This window comes from Prionailurus viverrinus, chromosome A1, assembly GCF_022837055.1.
Source record: "Prionailurus viverrinus isolate Anna chromosome A1, UM_Priviv_1.0, whole genome shotgun sequence".
NCBI classification, from domain to species: Eukaryota; Metazoa; Chordata; class Mammalia; order Carnivora; family Felidae; genus Prionailurus; species Prionailurus viverrinus.
In genome coordinates this window covers 49,164,154-49,184,454 of record NC_062561.1, presented here as the reverse complement: position 1 = coordinate 49,184,454, position 20,301 = coordinate 49,164,154, and the positions used below count along the sequence as shown (strand labels likewise).

Sequence of the window (20,301 nt, the reverse complement as noted above, 5' to 3'; positions counted from 1 at the left end):
TAACATTTGAATTGGTAGACTGAGGGAAGCAGATGGCCCTTCCCAATGGAGGTCAGTGTTAACCCATTGGAGGCCTGAACAGAACAAAATGGTGGGGTAGAGAAGAATGTGTTTTCTCTGTGTGACTATCTTTGAGCTGGAATATCAGTCTTTTCATGTCTTCAGACTCAGACTTTGGACTGGAATGTATTTCATCAGCTCTCCTGGGTCTCCAGCTTGCCAACTACAAATCTTGGGACTTTGCAGTCTCCGTAACTGTGTGAGCCATTCCTTACAATAAACAGTGTTCTGGGTCTGTTTCTCTGGAGAACCCAGACTAATACAACAAGTTAGTGGAAAACTCAGAATTTAATAGTAAAATATTTCACAAACTTGATATCTCAATCCATTGTTTCAATAAGCTTATTTTATATGAATAAAAATAGTTATGTATTATATTCCTCTTTGTGATACAAAAGCAGATACATATACAGTTTTGTTTTTAAAAGGATTTTAAAAGATCAAAAAAATTACATGAAGTTTGAAAAATAAAAGGTGAGTTCAATAAGAAATTGTCTATCCCTGCCAAACAGGATATTAGAGAGGTGGTATCTTTCTTCTAACTGTAGGAAAGTTGGACACAAGAAAATATTTCAGGTGAAATGTTAGAAATATAATGGAAAAATGTTCAATTTCAGTTCAAAAAGCATTTATTGTGTACCTGCTGTATGGACAGCACTCTGCTCGGCACTGAACTTATAGGAATGATAATGGCCTTGAGGAACTCGTGTTGCCTACGTCAACATGAAAAACAAATAGGTAATTTAAATGTACAATACTATGGTATAGCTAATGGTAATGATGTTTAAGGATGCATAGGAAACACAGAGGAACTCAGGTTGCTTAAAAAGGCTTGGGTGTTCTTTCCTGAACCAAGGAAATGGATGTAGTGCCTGAACCAAGTCATGAAGGGGATATGGGGAATAGAGAGAAGCTTTTACATAGGAAATAAAAGCATAAACAAGGTTACTGAGGAATAAAATAACATACATTGTTTGAGCAGCTAATTTAGCGTTTTTGGACTTTAGATGTTAGCAACAGTTGACATAAAAAGAAAAGTAGGATCCACCTAATTGCCGATTTTCTATGATGCACCAAAGAAACCAAATGCTCTCTGGTAAATTATGGAGAACCATGGGTAGATTTTGAGTGGAGTGGTAGGTTTAGTTGATATTCATTTTGGATAGACCATGCTGGTAGCAGTATGGCTAGTAAATTTGACAGCCACAAACTTGGAGGCCAGGATATAGTTTAGCTTCTGTAACAATATTCCTGAGCTCTAGAATGGGCATCATGAGGGTACTAATTGGTAGTGGTTGCAGGTTTGGAAAAGAGGTGACATCATCACAATACAGTTGCTATATCACTAATTTTAGAAGTTGATTATTAGTGGGGTAGAAGAGCGAATGTAGGAAGAGAGAGAATCATGAGATGTGGAAAGTGCTTTAGGATGACTCTCAGGTTTCTATATTGGTTCTCTATATGGTAATGTTATTAACTGGCTAATGGAGGAACAGGATTCGGTTTAAGGATGAGGGTAAAGGAAGAAAATAAGTCTAGTTTCAGACATATTAAATTCAAGGAGACTATCAGTCTTCCAGTGTCCAAAAGTTATTTAATGTGTAGTTTGAAGTTCTAGGAGGTTGTCTGGAGATACAAATTTATGAACTGTTGCTATATATATTTTAGTTGAATCTTTAAGAGTTTATGTAGAGAGGGCAGTATAGAATTGAAACAGTAGAGAGCTCTGGAACACTGTGAAATGTGAGAGGACAGAATAAAAAGATATTACAGAAGTAATAAAAAAAATTCTCAGAGTTAGAAGGACATGCAAGAAAAAGTATTATAAGCTATGGAAAAGAGTAGAGTTTCAAGAAATACATAGTGGCAATAATACTGTGGCTGAACAGCTAACTCCTCATTGAAAATTTGTGCTCCTCCTTTCTTAGAAGAAAATTGTCACTGGACACCTAGCCAGGACTTTATTTTCCAGAGTCAAGTGAGTTTTAGGCGTGCCATTTTACTAGTTTTTATCAATAGATTGTGGTGCCAAAGCAATTAAAAAGGAGATGTGCGGGGCGCCTGGGTGGCGCAGTCGGTTAAGCATCCGACTTCAGCCATGTCACGATCTCGCGGTCCGTGAGTTTGAGCCCCGCATCGGGCTCTGGGCTGATGGCTCAGAGCCTGGAGCCTGTTTCCGATTCTGTGTCTCCCTCTCTCTCTGCCCCTCCCCCGTTCATGCTCTGTCTCTCTCTGTCCCAAAAATAAATAAAAAACGTTGGGAAAAAAAAAAAAACGGAGATGTGCCATCTCCACCCTGTTTTTCCTACCTCGAAGAGCTAGAAGCAGAGACTCCAAGGCCATGGCTGATGGCAGAGCAACAACAGGGAAGGAGCCACGGCCCCTGAATCATCACATGGAAGAAAGCCATCCTTAACTAAAAACACCCCCACCAGGCTATGATATGAGAAAGGTTACCCAGGCTATGATGTGTTAAGGTTCTGAAATTTAGAAAGGTTATTTGTTACTGCTAACTAATTATTACTATCACAACCTTACTAACTAATGTTATGATAAGTACAATAAAAATGAAAACTCTCCATTTAATTTGACCACACCAGGAAATAATAGAGCACACAGTAATGTTTGGATAGTAACTACATTGAGATATGAGGTCAAAGAAGGCTTTTGTCCTAATATAGGACCAGAAGGAAATTTAATCATGTTTTACAGGCTGAACAGAGGAAGCCAGCAGAGACAGAGTAAGTGTAGAATAGACAGGGAATCGTTCATGGAGTAAAGTCATGGAAGAGATCTTAAGGCAGAGAGGGAGGGAATGCCTTGATCATAAGGATAAACACCTTTTCCTATGACTGAAAAAGGTTGAAGTGAGAAAAGATGAATAGATACAGAAGTAAGTGAGTCTGAGGGACACCTTAAGATTCCTATGAAATTATAACTATAATAATTGTTACACTTCAATGTGTATGTATTTTGACAATCAAATGCTTGTTATGCTACTTTAAAATGCACAAAACCCATAAGAAAACACACTGGTATCTACATACTGTCATTTGTCACATGACATCACTGGAAAGGAGACCTTTCACATTCACTTTTATTCAACGTGCTCATTCTTCTTTAATTCTCCTTTGAAGGTGATATACAAGATAAAGGTCCCTTGCCACAAAACAACATTACCAAAGATCTAACATCAATTGCTGTCCCTAGAAGAGAAGGGCATATTAAGAATAATTCTCTCTACTTCAAGACAGTTCTTTCCAACTGAGAGCAACATGACGAGGCAATCTGATGATTCGTCTTGGTAGTTTGTGATATTTCTGGCTTACAGATATATTTATCTCTATACAGCCCCACTGTGGGACTGAATCTGAAATAACCAAACTAAACTAAAAATGTCCCCAAGTGCTGGGAATGATTGAAACAAATGAGGAGATGGAGAACAGGAAGTGATGGGGGAGGGAAGGAAAAAGAAAAGCAGTGCTCACCACCTTTGTTACGTTCAGTTTCTGACAGCAGTGGTTTGTGGGTCTTGGTCTAAACCCCCATTTTGATGCATTATTACATTTTCATTATAGTGAGTTTTGGCAATTTATAACAAATATGTCTGTGTGATTGCTGTGAAATCTCCTTGTTAAATGGACAGAATTTTAATCATGAAGCAACTGTATTCTTTCTCAGATGGTCCCAAAACCCTCTCTCTGAATTTGTTTCTTTTTTCTTTGTTCCTGGAAGAAATTTCAGGCAGGTCCCACAGCTTTTCAAGTCCCTCTCAATCACTGGAAACATCTTACATCAGATACGAAAATAAGCAAGTCAATGAAATAAGGACAATTTTTAACATCCTTCATGTGAAGTCTCTCTCCCTCTGCAGCTCATGTCTGACTCAGACACGGAGCTGTTTAGTAGCAGAGCATGGAATGAACATCTCACCCCTCTCTCCTAATTCCAGCTCCCCGATCCTCACCAGCCAGTGTCAAACCAAGCAGGGGAGAGTCTTTGGGGAAACAGCACACTCTTTGGGTGTAGACACACTGTGACATACATACTACTCATTCCCTCTAGATAGAGTCTACTGCACTGGCTTTAATGGAGCACGCAGTGGGGTTTCATTTTTAGGAGGCAAGAGAAAGCATATCCCAGTCATCTCTCTGAGGAGGGTGACATCATTCCTTCAACTGATTTAAGGCTCCTCCTCCCTTAGCCCACTGGGGGCACCTGGTGACCATCTCCCTCATTTCTTTGGGAAGTCCCTCTGTTCTAGGTGGTGTGCCTGGGCTGCCTCAGCAGTCAGGAGATCCACAAGAAAACTCTTTCTTCCTGATTCAACATTTTGGTAGAAGCGAAACTTTTCCCTAAAAGGTCATTTTTCCCTTTGCTACCAGACAGGGCACCCCCATCCATAGTTTCTCAGCAGGAGTGAGTCAGCAGTTCCCTTCCAAGGCACGTATGTCAAGACCTCTGGTTCTCTTAAAGCTCCTGACAACTATTTCTAGTGGATTCTCTCTCTCTCTCTCCCTCTCCCTCCCCCTCTCCCTCTCCCTTCCTTCTTCTTTCTTCCCTCCCTCACTCTAATTCATGGTTTCTCTTAAATCCCCACTCTTTTATAAGCTGGAGGTGAGTGGTAGTGCAAACATACTTTGTTTAACCAAACTTTAGTCAGACTCCTGAACCTTCCTCAAGCCCATCTGGAAACTTCCACATAAATCTAGTTTTAGAAAAAAAAAACCCTGCTAAGTCAGTTTAATCAGAACCCCCAATGTTTGATCACCCTCCCTATCTGACCAGGTTCTTCAATCTCCACCATCCCTCAGGTGATGACTGACTATCCTGACCTGTCTTTAGCAAAGAATTCTGATGGATCAGTTTAACCAAAATCCCTCCTTACTCCTGATCCCATTTATCTACGACCCCCACTCTGCTCCTTGACCACACATTCCTACTTGCCCATGCTGCATTTGGAGTTGAACCCAATCTCTCCCCCCTTCTGTAAAATTCCATTGCAAAGGTGTTTACACCGTTGGTCACCATGGTCCTGAATAAAGTCTTCCTCAGCATCTTTAACAAGTGTCATAGAATATTTTTTTCTTTAACAGGAGCAGATGCTGGTTATGGCAGAAATTATTTACACCTGGCATCTGATTCATGTGTGGTCTTTGCCTTCCTTAAGGATATAGTTACTTAGTAGTCCTCATGTTCTTCTTACATTTAAGAGAAGAACAAGGACAGAAAGAGCCCCATGGCAGCCTCTTATACCTTATTTTACCCTGCTCCCCAAACTGGAAACTCCATGAGAGCAGAGACCTTGTCTGAGCACAATTCTGTTCCTCAGCACCTGACACTGTGCCTGGTACATAGTAGGTGCTTAAAAAATAAATACTTGTTAGATGAATGAATTCTGTCCTATTTATTCATTTCTGGAAAAATAAATACTCTCCTCTCTTAATGTGACTGCCAGAAGTCTAAATAGCAGTAGGAAAGTATGGTCTAACTATAAGAGTGGGAACATTTCATTTCTTTTTGCCATACAGTGATAAACCTTTACACAGACTTGCACTAATCAGAGAACTCTCCACTATCTTCTCATTATTAGCCTGTGCTTAAATGAGATGATATTTAATGACATACTTTAAAGGTAATGTAGTTACTCAATTTAAATAACAGACATTGAGTGACTTGTACAGAACCTCAATAATAGCTAGTTCTTAAAAAATGGAAGGCAAAGCCCAGAATTACTCTGTCTGTCATGACAGTGTGTTTTAGTTTTTTGTTGTTGTTGTTAAACATGAGGCAGTATCTCATGGAGTACTCATATACCAGATCGAGTTAAGGTTTTCATTATGAAGGTATTAAAAGTTCTTCATTGTAATTTTTTTTACAGACCTCATCATTTGTAATTTTATTGGAACGGTGGAGATGTTTTAAAACTGTATGATTTTCTCATACAATTCCAACCAAACTGGACATATTGATTAGTTAACTAACTGAGCCTAAGGCACAGAAAAGGGACTTTTTTTTTCAAGTCTTTTAAATAATTATATAAGATACAAGACCGATCACAGGAAAACTGTCCATATTTCTTTAACTTTGTGACCAGTTGTTTTCTTCAACAAAAATCCATTTACTATGCATCAATAGCATGGCGTTTTCTCTCCTTCCAGAGATTTCCCACAGAAGTTATGACTGGAACTGGAACCCTGCTATAGCAGTGATGGGTTATTGCTAGCTTTTGTCCACTGCCAAGTGTATTTCTTATCCTCTCTATTAGAATATAAGCAACGTGTAGACATTTTCTATAATTTTCTATCTTCTCACAACACTTGGCACAAATAAATATTCATTGGTATATTTATTGAATAGATGTGCCAAAATTTAAAGTTTGTGTAGTTTCTCTCTTAGAACTATTACTTCATCTTCTTTAAGTAGTAAATTGTCAGTATACTAAAAAATCTGAATTTTAGGGGCGCCTGGGTGGCGCAGTCGGTTAAGCGTCCGACTTCAGCCAGGTCACGATCTCGCGGTCCGTGAGTTCGAGCCCCGCGTCGGGCTCTGGGCTGATGGCTCAGAGCCTGGAGCCTGTTTCCGATTCTGTGTCTCCCTCTCTCTCTGCCCCTCCCCCGTTCATGCTCTGTCTCTCTCTGTCCCAAAAAATAAATAAACGTTGAAAAAAAAAATTAAAAAAAAAATAAAAAAAAAATCTGAATTTTAAAAGTGATGGAAAATCTCTAATGAATTCAGAATACTTCTTTAAAAATTGCCTTCCTTTTCTTCCAAATTTTACTTATTTACCATTTTATGGTATTCCTGGGCTTACCTTTAAGTGTCGGCTACAGGAATTATTCTCCCTAATAAAACTGCAAACGTACAAAATTTTGTTTCTGAACTTATGGAGCCCATACCAAGTTATTGACATGTAATGACTTTCTCACACCTCACATCAGTTCTTTCCTTCAGCAGTCTGGGGGGAGGGAGGCATTTAATGTGATGTTGTAGACATAGGTCTTTTTCAGAACTCACTGGATTTGAATCATGGTTCTTCCTTTCACTGGTTTATGTGTTGGCAGGTTAAGTCATTTCTCTAAATCTTAGTTTCCTCTTTGATAACATGGAGATAAGAGCAGAACATATTCCACAGAGAAGTTGTGATGAATAAGTACAGTGAGGCCTGTAAAGCATTAAACATGGTGCCTGCCTTTTGGGATGAGCACTGGGTGTTGTATGGAAACCAATTTGTCAATAAATTTCAGAAAAAAAAAAAACATGGTGCCTGATTCCTAAGTACTCAATATATTTTGATAAAATATTTGGTCATGATTATCAAAATGTAACTATTTTTCGTTATGCCAACTGCACATGGACCTAAAAGCATTGAACCAAAAGCGGTCACGTGCAAAATAATTCCATAATAATATCCTGAGCACCACGACATAGAAGGGATATAAAGGTTGCACAAGCAAAGCTTCTTAGAATGTGTGATTTCGTTTAAGGAAGATTCACATGTGCAACCAAGTAGAGAAGGAGGGAAGACGGCTATAGCAACAGTTGTCAAAATCAAGGTTCTTGGAAATGTCATGGCAATTCAGAGGGGAGAGTGATCACTTTGTGTTAAGAGATGTTAGGAGATTGGTTCAACTGAGGCTTCACTGGAAAAGTTGCACAAGAATTGAGTCTTGAAGGATCAGTAGGATTTACGGAGAAAACAATAGACAGATGGTATTGCCATTGAAGGGGACCTATAAGAAGCATGAAGGGAAATGCAAGGCATGTTTGTTGAGCTTCCTGATGTTCCTGGAGTGTGGTGGCCGTTGAGAGTAGACAGGTAGGTTGATGGGCAATCACAGGGTTTCAAGTGTCCTACCAAGGGACACCAGTTTTTATTCTGAAGGCAATCAGAATCCATTGCAGGTCTAGAGGCACCATTTTGGTGGTAATCGACGAATAGAGGGAGAATGGAAACAAATTTAGGGGAAGAAACTATTGACGTTACGGCAGTGGCACAATCAAAGGGCAATGTGGGCCAAACAAAACCAAGGCTGTGGCAGTGAAAATGGAGGGCAAACCTAGACTCAAACCGTGGGTTTGGCAGCACTAGCTACTCCTCTGAAAGCTGGCAATTAGAAGAAAAAGAGTCATTTATCTTGCCTTTCTGTAAAAACCGTGTTTCAGGATAACCAAATAACCTTAAATGATGTGAAAAAGTTATTTTTTTGAAATCAATAGCAGCCAACGCATATATATGATAGGAATGATAGAATTAGAAACTATGTTGTGCAGCCCTTGATGAAATAACTGATTCAAGCAATAATCATCAGGAGATAAAAGCATTAGGTGAAAAGACAAAGGGTTTGGCTGTCCCACTGAACACAGGGAACCAGAAATGTGGTTTCTCCTGATACAACATAATGTGAGGCTCACAGCATTTTGTAGTAAGTACCCCAGCAAAAAGCTGTGTGCCATTATCTATTCAAGCTTCTAGAGTGGATTTTCATTTAGAGAACGTATGGAAGACAAGGAACAAATTAAATGGCACCACAAGAAAGCAAACAGACAAATCTAAGATATGAGGAATTCTACAACAATTAATCCCGTTTTAGTAATAAGTCCATCGTGTGAAGAAAAGGGGTGGAAGGGAGGCTCAAAGTAGGTACAGAGCTACTTTTGCACGTTCTATAATTTTATGCTTTCAGCTCTCCATCTAGGAAAGCAGATGCTGATGGTTTTTATGGATCTTGTTTTTCAGGAGTTTTCCTTATTTCAGTGGTGTGTGACACCTTGCACTGAAACAATGTTTTAACAAATTTATTGTCAGCAAATATTGACTCTCATTGAAAGACAGAAACTCTCATGAAAGACAATGATCCTCATTGTGTTATAGGAAAGGGTTTGGTCATTACATTGGTAATAGATTTAGATATCAGAGAAAAATGACCAGTCATACTGCATGCATGATGATTTTTTTAAAAACCATGGATAACAGAAGTATTTAATAACAGCTGGTTTCTCTACTGCTTGAGGTAGTCAGTCTGTGACAACACTCTAGCATCTGAAATGATTACAGGCAATATGCCACCGCATTTTTCTTTTTGATCGTGGCCATCATGTGTCCTTAATAGAGGACCAAATGCGTATTTTGGTTCGTCTCAACCATCTGAGTAGTAAATATTCTCTCGCAACCCTCTCATAGGAGACAGAGCTAAACCAAAAACTCGTTATTTTTCTTTAATGTTAACATGAAGTAAGCAGAAATCCCAAAGATGATGGATAACCAAAAAATGAGATTTAAGTGTGAGACTTCACATAAGGGAGCATGCGGTATCTCTGAGGTAGTTTTCTCAAGTTAATCATTTTTAAAAACGCATTTTAATTCAAGCCCTTGGAGTTGTGAAAATACGACACAAATACAACTTCCTAAATGCCTCAGGCCCTGCTGAAATTAGTCACTCACTCTGGCATCAATCAATAAATCATTGTTGATTTATTAGTCATATATTACCTTGTAATTATCCCCCCACTTGACAGCTTACCAAGCACTCACACGTACATTAGCCCATTTCCATCTCACAACAGGCCTTTGAGAGCACTTGAGGTTGTTGTGTTCATTTGACACATGAGGAAATGGCTTTGCAGACAGCTTATGGACCTGCTGGTTCTGTTGCTGGTAGAAGTAGGGAGACTGGGCCCCCAATTTAGAAAGTGCAGCCTACAGCTCCGTCAAGTCACTTTTTGCAGAAGCAGGATGCCCAATATAAGGGACAGGGGCTGACACAGCTGGGACTCTAACCTAATCAGAGACACGGTCCCCCCACCAACTGCTAACCTCATTTGTTACAAGATTACAAGCCACACAAGTGAAATTCTTCATAATAATGTAAGACAAGAATTCAGGAGTGGTCCCAAAACAGAACATGATGCATTTCCAAATGAATGAAGGAGAAATACTTACTGACTTAACCTGTTTTATTGTTGGTGTCCTCAACTCCATAAACTGTAAGAGGGAGAAAGAAGTATGTTATATGTTAACATTGTTAAATATCTGTGCTTCTTCTAAGATACAACTCTGAATTCCTAAGTGATTATAAGAATTATAATAATTGGCTGGGGCGCCTGGGTGGCTCAGTCAGTTAAGCGTCTGACTCTTGATTTCAGCTCAGGTCATGATCTCATGGTTCGTGAGTTCGAGCCCTACGTCAGGTTCTGCGCTGACAGTGGGGAACCTGCTTGGGATTCTCTCTCTGCCCCTCCCCTGCTCTCTCTCTCTCTCTCTCTCTCTCTCTCTCTCTCTCTCTCTCTCTCAAAATAAATAAACATTTAAAAAATAATTATAACAATTGGCAAAATCAAGTGCAAGAACTGCACCGGGCATGTTGCACCATACTTACTTCATCCTTGAAAAGGTTGTGAAGGGCATGTTATTGTTACTGTTAGACATTTTATAGACAGGGGAGATGAATCCTAGAAAGATTAGGTAATTTTTCCACATAAACACAACTAGTGCATGGGACTGAAACCCAGCACTATCAAACCCTAAAGTCCACATTCTCCAGCACACAACTAAGTTTTTCCTCCCTTATCTCTCTTTGTCTATAGTAGCAACAACACTATTCCAAAGCTTTTTGCAGATAGAAAACTTCTTCAAATGGAATAATTGATTCATTTATCCAAAATGTTTGTATTGAGCCTCTTCCTTGTGCCTATAAATATATTACATGGCTTCTACTGTAAAAGATTTGCTCTATGTTTGAGAAGACAATACACAACTACACACACACACACACACACACACACACACCCCACAGAACACCACCACTACTATTACTACTAACAACTGCTTCTCATCGCTGGGATCTTATTATGCATCCAGTTGTTTTAAATGCTTCCCATGTGGCGACTCAGTTAATTCTCACAGTCCTTTGACAGAACGTTCCATTTATCTGATTGAATATTATGTGGGCTCATGTTTCAGGTTAACGCTATCTCATTCCTGAAATGGAATAATAGTTCATTTTATAATAAATCTAAACCCAAGCTGTAATTTTAAGGAAGTTATTTTACAGATATTCTTTAAATAATTCCCAACTATGTAGCTTGGTAATTTCAGTATCAAATTATTCATTCATTCAGTAAGTGTTATTGAGTATGCATGTATGTATGGCCTTGGGCTAGTTGCTATTAAGATAACGTAAGTGTAACAAAAGCACCTCCAGGAAGTTTATAATCTAGCAATATAAACCTGCTTGTGTATCATCAGAGATGATGCAACATGTCACCCCCTGCTTTGTTTCTCCTGTGTCCACCTACCACAGCTACTTGTGGATGTGTCTCTTAACAACCCCACAGAGTAGACTCAGGCCCAGCATGTTCCCTAAAAGAATCCTGAAACACACAGCATGACAAATACCTTGGTCCCACCATTTTGTAGGTCTTGGTCATTATCAACATACTGCATCTAAATTTTGGTGACCAGGCACACATTCATCTAATATTTACAGAGCACCTACTATGTGCCAAGCATGGTTCTAGGTCCTGAGCACACAGCACTGAACAAAGCAAACCCCTTCCCCCACGGAGTTTGCATTCTGGTGTGGGGAAACAAAATGAACGAAGAAAATACATAGAGTGATAGGCCATAAGAGGGCTATGGGGAAAAATGAAGAGAATAGGGAGAAACGGTGATGTGTTCTCCAATAAGATGAATTTTGAAAGGAGTGTTACAGTGAGGGAATAAACTGTGTGGACATTTTCAAGAAGAGCTTTCTAGGCAAGGGTCATAGTATGTACAAAGGCCTTGATGGAAATATGTTTGGCCCGATTTGAGGCCATAGTTGGATGAGGAAGTCAGATGTTTGGAGAGGAAGATGGAGCTGAGCAGAAACAAGACCATGTACGTTCAGCTCAGGTTGTCCCAAGAGCCCTCCAAACCCAGAGCTCGTATACACATGCCAGGAGGGAGAATTCAGTGCAGACCTAAGGCCCATCTAATGCAACCAGGATTCAGCTTTGCCTGCATTTAATGCGGTGGTCTGCCTACTTTCCCTAGTCAGAATTCAGTCTCAACACAGGGAAGTGGGCATGGGGAAGAGAGAGGTGAATTCTAAAGGCATGCAAATCTTATAATAATAATAATAATCCAGTATTTTTCTTTAAAATCAGAGACCCACGCTTCATGTCTGCATAGTTTAGAAGGGGTCCAAATATCCTGGACCTTATCATTTCTTTTTTTCCTATGCCAGAGTCTCTAACAAAAGACTCTGCTATGTTGAGGAAGTCTCCTAGGAAAACCACCACCACCACCCTTGCCCAAGCTCCTGATATGTGCTCCCCACCCCTCTCTTTTGGAAGCCTCATAGCAACAACACATGAGTTTGTGATGGGCGCAGAGTCTAGACTACCTGATTTTCTCCCAGGACTAATATTTGAAGTGCAGTGAGTTCCCTTTAAACCCTTCTGGCCTGAGGACCCAGCACTGCTGCATCCTCTCTTGTCACAGTCCCAGTACAAGGCAAGTAGCAAGTGGATGTAAACGAAGTGTGATAAACCAGCACTCCAGTTTGGGCCATTTATGGAGGAAGCGACAGCAGAACTGTCCTTGTCCCGCTGTCTACTCCAGCTCAAGCTGAGATCACTTATGCCCACAATTCCTTCCCTGACTTGTTAGATAGGCCCTATCCATTTCCTGCCCCATCATTAATCGGGGCATAAAATGTGTTGGAAGGTTCATATCAAATTGCATAATGGAATTCCAGAAATGGAATCTCAAGACTTCCATTTTACCCCCTTGTCCCCAACCTTTTTCGCCTCTAACAGTTCAAATGATTTTGACAAGCCATCCCTTTAATTCAACATGTGTCACGTGGAAGAATTACCTAGACAAGTGCCTCAGGGCCAGCTGATCCTCATCTGAGAATTCTAACTCAGAAAGCTGGAAGCAAGTAAGCATGGTCTTTGGTCCTTCATAATGTCTTGGTACGAGTGATCTGAGTCAGTGATAGATAAAACTTCCAGGAGTGTCCACTCAATGTCCTTTCATGAAAAATATTGAATATTATTCAACTTAAATCCCTAATATTTATCCTTCATCCTCACTCTAAGGACATGCATTTTATTCATTTTATTCCGGTTAATTCCTGACACATAAATGATAATAAATGCTCAATGAATTACTGAGTGAATGAAAGAATTAATGTACAAACCAGATGTAGCCAAGAGGTACAGAGCTGGAGTGATGTCTCAGTACAGCATTCTCTGTTCATCTCTTTCTTGTCCCTGCCCCTCGGGACCTTGTTTCTTCACTGTGTCTTTAGCCTATTTACCCTCTCTGGTAGTTCAGTTCATTTATAGGACTGAGATTCCACCCAACAACTCACCTGGTGACTAGGATCTGAAGGCCCATTAATTTTTAGCAATATTTCTTCCAGAACCCTGAGTCATATTCTCTGTATGCCTGTTTCTTTAGCAAACAGGGTTGCTTTATTCCAAATAAATAAATATCCCACATTCGAACATCCCAAATTCATTACAATCCACACAACTTTAAGGTGGAAAGTCACCAGGAATCTGGGTAGGAAGAACTACGAAGTGTCAGCATCTTTTATCCCTGATGTTTACTCAATGCAGAGAAATGAGCACTTTTTAGTGGGTCCTTGAAAGATGGACAGTATTTTGCTAAACATATATTTAAAGGTGTTTCAGAAAACTTGGTGAGAAAGGATGTAGAGACAAAAAACTCACTTGATTTCTTTAGGGAATGGAAATAGTCCTGTTTAGAATATAAGGTTTATTTCGGAGATTAGATTGAAATGATTAATGTGGTATGAATATAGATGACTGTACATAAGCTAAATCCTCATATGTATGGAAATCTTGCATATTAATTCAAATTACTGTCAAGATGGGACATTGAAACCTAAATATATTAATACATATTGTAAAATAAAGCTAAAATGTTCTGAGAGTAGAAATGGGGCATTTTTAGCTGTGAGAGACATTTACTAGCCAAGAATTTGGAGATTACAGTTTGGGTATAGAGTGGGTAGCTTGTATGAAAATGAGAAGGTGCTAAAAATTCAAAATATGCAAAGCAAAATAAATGAGTTAGCTTAGGCTAGACCTTCCCCACAACAGGTGCATCCTCTCTGATATGTTAAAATGCACAGGTGGCTCTCTACTGTATCCCTTGCAGATAAGTTCAGTCTAGACTACAAGGCACTAGAATTTATTAGGATAGATCTGCATTCAAATTTTGGCTCCATTATTCACCAGCTGTGGGACCTTGGGCCATTTATACAACCGCTGTAATATTATTTTCTCCTTTGTGAAATATAATTCCTGACTCATAGGTTAATAGGACTCATGAAATAATCTAAGTATGTGTTCAACACAGTGCCTGGGATATAATAAATGCTCAAGAATGTCGGTGTGTTGTGCCCTCTTAAAAGAATATACTCTTTCATTTATCCATATCCACACTAGGATAGTGGTTACGTCTACTTTTACTACTGAATAAAGTGCTAAAGAAGACAGTTACAATTGTTTAGACTTTAAACAATTCTATCAACTTTGGGAAAGCTATTAATAACCCCATTATCAGTTTTTTTTCTTTTTTTTAATATATGAAATTTATTGTCAAATTGGTTTCCATACAACACCCAGTGCTCATCCCAAAAGGTGCCCTCTTCTATACCCATCACCCACCCTCCCCTCCCTCCCCCCCCCATCAACCCTCAGTTTGTTCTCAGTTTTTTTTTTTAATTTTTTTTTCAACGTTTATTTTTTATTTTTGGGACAGACAGAGACAGAGCATGAACGGGTGAGGGGCAGAGAGAGAGGGAGACACAGAATCGGAAACAGGCTCCAGGCTCTGAGCCATCAGCCCAGAGCCTGACGCGGGGCTCGAACTCACGGACCGCGAGATCATGACCTGGCTAAAGTCGGACGCTTAACCGACTGCGCCACCCAGGCGCCCCTGTTCTCAGTTTTTAAGAGTCTCTTATGCTTTGGCTCTCTCCCACTCTAACCTCTTTTTTTTTCCCTTCCCCTCCCCCATGGGTTTCTGTTAAGTTTTTCAGGATCCACATAAGAGTGAACACATATGGTATCTGTCTTTCTCTGTATGGCTTATTTCACTTAGCATCACACTCTCCAGTTCCATCCACGTTGCTACAAAGGGCCATATTTCATTCTTTCTCATTGCCATGTAGTACTCCATTGTGTATATAAACCACAATGTCTTTATCCATTCATCAGGTGATGGACATTTAGGTTCTTTCCACAATTTGGCTATTGTTGAGAGTGCTGCTATAAACACTGGGGTACGAGTGCCCCTATGCATCAGTATTCCTGTATCCCTTGGGTAAATTCCTAGCAGTGCTACTGCTGGGTCATAGGGTAGGTCTATTTTTAATTTTTTGAGGAACCTCCACACTGTTTTCCAGAGTGGCTGCACCACCCATTATCAGTTTTAAAACTTTATATATCAGGATGGTAGGATGAGAAGTAAAGTAGGAGAAATAGGGGGAAATGAATGGAAGAAAAAAGAGCCTCAAGCTGCAAATTCTAAATGAATAAGAAGTCCAAAAAAGTTATCAAGGTTGATACTATCTGATATGCCATTTCTTCTTTCTTACCCACATATTTTTCTAATTTCACCTCTTTCTGATACTTTTCAAGTCCAATTTCTTTCATGTGTTGAGAACCTCCCCCATACCACATACTGTGCTAGGAACTCAGGATTGCACAGGCAGACTGGGTGAAATCCCTACCAGAGGTGAAAGACAGCTATAAAATACTGTGACGCATGTAGAGAGTTATTTACAGGGTGCTAGGATAGCCAAGATAAAGTAGAGCATGGTTTTGCAAAGAAATGAAGGATACATCATAGGGGAGGTGACCTGAAGATTGAGTACAGGTTATATACCTAAGCATGGATATTTCAGTTACAGTATTTAACAATTTTTTTCTCCTACTATCATCCATCCAACCATCAATGCGTGTACACACACACACACACACACACACACACACACACACCTGTTTCTTTCCATTCTCTTCTATATTCTAGGAATTTAACTTCACCAATGGAGGGAAAGATCTACTAAGCAGGGACATAATTGATATCAATTACTGAGACTTCTTGGAACTTGAAACAGCAAATTTTATTTAAAAGATGGTGGCAGGAAATTGATTCTTGGATTATAGCATCACAGAAACTAGAAACCATTCCTTCTCTCATCAGACCTACTGTACTAAGACTCAATAAACTGAAGAAAGTAGGTCACAAACTAGCATCCTCAAGAAGACTTCATAAAAACTCAGAGGCACAGGCTTTCCACTTTCCTTCATTCCCATTTCTGAAACCTTGTCTTTGCCCAGACCTGCTGAATCAGAATTTCTGATGATAGAGATTGAATTTGAGAAACTAATAAGTAAAATGCTCCATGTAAGTTAACAGCCTTCTTGTTAAGAAATTTGCACCCAGGTATATTTCCATTTGCATTTGTGCAGAAACAAAATGTTCCTGTTATGTAGAATGCCCTTAGAGAAGAATGAGTTTTGATACTCACCAAGGGAAATAAGGCTTTTTTTAATATTAAGAAATTAATAATGTACTAAACCTCCCAACCATAGGTTGTTAATTTAATGGAATATTTTCCAAATAATTTTAGAATATTTATAAATATTTTGTGTTTATACTTTCTTAAGAAAAATCTTTGTTACATGATTTCTAAGGATAAGAAATACTAGAATTTTTTTTTTTAAATTTTTTTTTTCAACGTTTATTTATTTTTTGGGGGGACAGAGAGAGACAGAGCATGAACGGGGGAGGGGCAGAGAGAGAGGGAGACACAGAATCGGAAACAGGCTCCAGGCTCTGAGCCATCAGCCCAGAGCCTGATGCGGGGCTCGAACCCACGGACCGTGAGATCGTGACCTGGCTGAAGTCGGACGCTTAACCGACTGCGCCACCCAGGCGCCCCTAGAATTTTTTTAATTTTTAGAACAGAATTCCCATAGACTATAAGTGTTTATTTTTCTCTATATCCTCATTACTACAATTTGCTGGGTCAAATTGCAATAGCTTATTTTATTAATGTTTATTATTTATTTTGAGAGAGAAAGAGCAAGAGTGAGCAGGGGAGGGGCAGAAAGAGAGGGAGAGGGAGAGAATCCCAAGCAGGCTCCACACTGCAGTGCAGAGCCGGACCCAGAGCTCTGTCTCACAAACCATGAGATCATGACCAGAGCTGAAATCAAAAGTTGGACACTTAACTGACTGAGCCACCTATGTGCCTCAAATACAATAGCTTATTTAAAAAAAAAATAAGGAAAAATAGTTCACTTAATTTTGTTGTACAGCTATTTAAAAAAAAATAAAGAAAGAAGACCAGATTAGAAAGAAATTTCTATTAGAAGCAGCTATCCAGATGGAGATGCAATATAAGATGGGCTGTTTTGCTATCATTGTTGCTATATAATTTAATTATTTTATGAATAATTCTATCATCTTATATCCTGAACTGTAGGAAAATAACTTGAGAGGAGTGAAAATTTCATCCACAGGGATGCAAAACTGAATTAGTTATGTAGTATTTGGGATTGGTGTGGGGTTTGGGGTTGTTGTTTTCATAAAATGCATCACTATTGGTGATTCTATTGGTTTTCCATTGGTTTTTTACTGCTGTGTAAAAAAATTATAAAAATTTTAGTTGCTTAAAGCAACACAGGTTTATTGCTTCACAATTTCTGTGGGTCAGGAGTCTAGGTTTGACTTAGCTTAGGGTCTCACAAGACTATAATCAAGGTGTTGACCTGCTGTGTTCTCATTTGGAAGCTTGATTGGGAAAGAATTAATTTTCATTCTCATCTTGGTTTTTGGCAAAATTCATCCCTTTGCAGCTATGTGACTGAGTACCCACTTCTTACTAGCTGACAGCTGGAGGCCACAATTCAGTTCCAGAGGTCACCATACCTAGAGGATCACTATGTGATCCTCTCCATAGACAGCTTACAACATAGATGCTTGCTTCTTCAACACCAGCGGGAGAATCTCTCTCCACAATCTTCTAAATGGAATCTAATATAATGGAACATAATTATGAAAGTGACACCCCTCACTTTTGTCATATTTGGTGGTTTAACACAAGCCTGACTTCATTCAAAGGGAGGACTATTCAAAGGGAGAACTCAGTGGTGTGCCTCTGAAATCAGAAGTTTTATTGCACATTTTAAATTTACTTATTTATTATCATCTCTCTGTCCTAGAATATATGTACCTTGAGATCAGGAAAATGTTTAAAGGATATTGGAAAGAAGTGCTTTAATATGAATAAAATCTAGACATAGAATGTGTTCATATATTTGTTTTAAAAGTTACTGATGAGGGTACTGATGAGTTACTGAGCCACCCTTGTGGCTCAGTCAGTTAGCCTCCAACTCTTGATTTCAGCCCAGGTCATGACCTCACGGATTCATGAGATCAAGCCCTACATATGGCTTAGTGCAGAGCATGGAGCCTACTTGGGATTATCTCTCTCTCTTTCTCTCTCTCTCTGCCCCTCCTCCTCTCATGTGCTTGCTGTCTGTCTCTCTCTCAAAATAAATAAATAAATAAACTTTTAAAAAGTTACTGATGAATTACTTACAAACTAAAAACAAAGGAGAATATTAGTTATCTTTGTATTTTATTAATTTAGTGCTGCTTTTAGACATACTGACTTCAATAACTTGCTTAGTTTGATGACCTCATCAATTGTCTGGACCTTCTAAGAATTAGTCACAAAGAAATATATCTAATTGTATTTATGAAGGAATAAGCTAAGTACATATAACAAAGAAACCAATAATATAATAACAAGTATTATTGTAAGATTGTTGTGAAAACAGTTATGAAGTTTTCGTACACAACAGATTGGCCAGTACAAACTGACCGGGCAGCTCAATCTCCCATCCTTGTCTTCTTGGGCCAAACAGCACAGGGACACATCCATTTTCCAGAAAAAAAGAAAGGAGGAAAGAGTCAAGGCCTAGGGAAATAAGTTCTGCTCATGTCCCCTTGGTTCGAACATAGTCATGAGGCCACACATAGCGGCAAGGATGCAATGAAATCTAGCCGATGTGTGTACAGTAGGATCCCAGGACAAAGGGAGAAACAGATTATGGGGAACAACTAGCAATCTTCTAGAATAGTAAAACAGTTTATCAGAGCTCTTGATGAAGAGAGCCAAATCAGCTTCAAATCACAGCAGCTCTCTGATGACCTGGGTTATTATATCCCACTTGGAATGCTAGTGTGAGTCTCCTCACACTTTTTTTTGCTCACTTACAGAATAGAAGTAACATAGGTTTGCGTGTGTTTGCCTGACAAGGTTTTTGTGATAAACACTCAGAAGATGGTATTTTCAGTACTCCTCTCTTGAGCCTAATAAGCTGCTTCTAATAAGATAGTTGCACAAAGTCATTCTGTAAGTATCACAATTTTCCTTTTTAACCAACACAATTTTTCTTAATAAAATAAAAATGTTAGCACTCTTCCTTTTTTTATAAAATGGTTTTAAAAAGTCTCTCTTTGAATATTCATGGCTTTTAATTTTCAAATTCTTAATTTGCAAAATTGTACCTAATTGTGATTTACCAAAGTGTTAGGCTCTTGTTTTTACAAGTCTCATTTGGCTTATTTTAGGCAGTTCAAGCAAAATTCTTTCTCTACGTGCAAAATTCCATATTGAACAAACTGTCTTTTTTATACACTGGTTTCTGGAAGAACGAAGCAAGAGGATTTTTTTTCCCCGACATGGCAAATCAATTTTTTTCAATCTGAATATTTAATTTTCCTTAGCCATATCTACACCGCTTAAGTGATACTTACAATAAAAATTATCTTCTCATGTAGTGATTATATACTCTAAGGAGTCCTGATCCCAGAGAAAGAGTATTTTGAGATGTAAGAAAGTATGGAGGCACTGTTTATGCCTGTAGGTGAAATGTAATACCTATATACTATACTGTACCTATATATTAGTCACAAAGAGAAAGTATGGGAAAAGAGACAAAACAAAAATAAGCATCCAACCACATCACACTTAAATATCTATCAGTACTAAATCTAACCCCAGCTGCCCCACTCACCACACACACACACACACACACACACACACACACACACACAAATCACACATATACTTTTTCTCACCTAGTTCATTGCTTGAGCGAGCTTCCTTGTGTGGCTTGCCTTTGTGCCTTCCACTC

The 20,301-nt window shown here is 39.0% G+C and overlaps 1 long non-coding RNA gene across 1 annotated transcript in view; it reads right to left on the bottom strand.

The window, feature by feature from the left end:
• The window catches only part of LOC125176761 (uncharacterized), a 215,737-nt gene that overhangs the window by 25,432 nt on the left and 170,004 nt on the right, over positions 1 to 20,301 (bottom strand). The window contains exon 2 of the long non-coding RNA XR_007156383.1: positions 10,004 to 10,045. This is a non-coding gene — a long non-coding RNA (uncharacterized LOC125176761). The remainder of the gene's footprint in view (positions 1 to 10,003; positions 10,046 to 20,301) is intronic.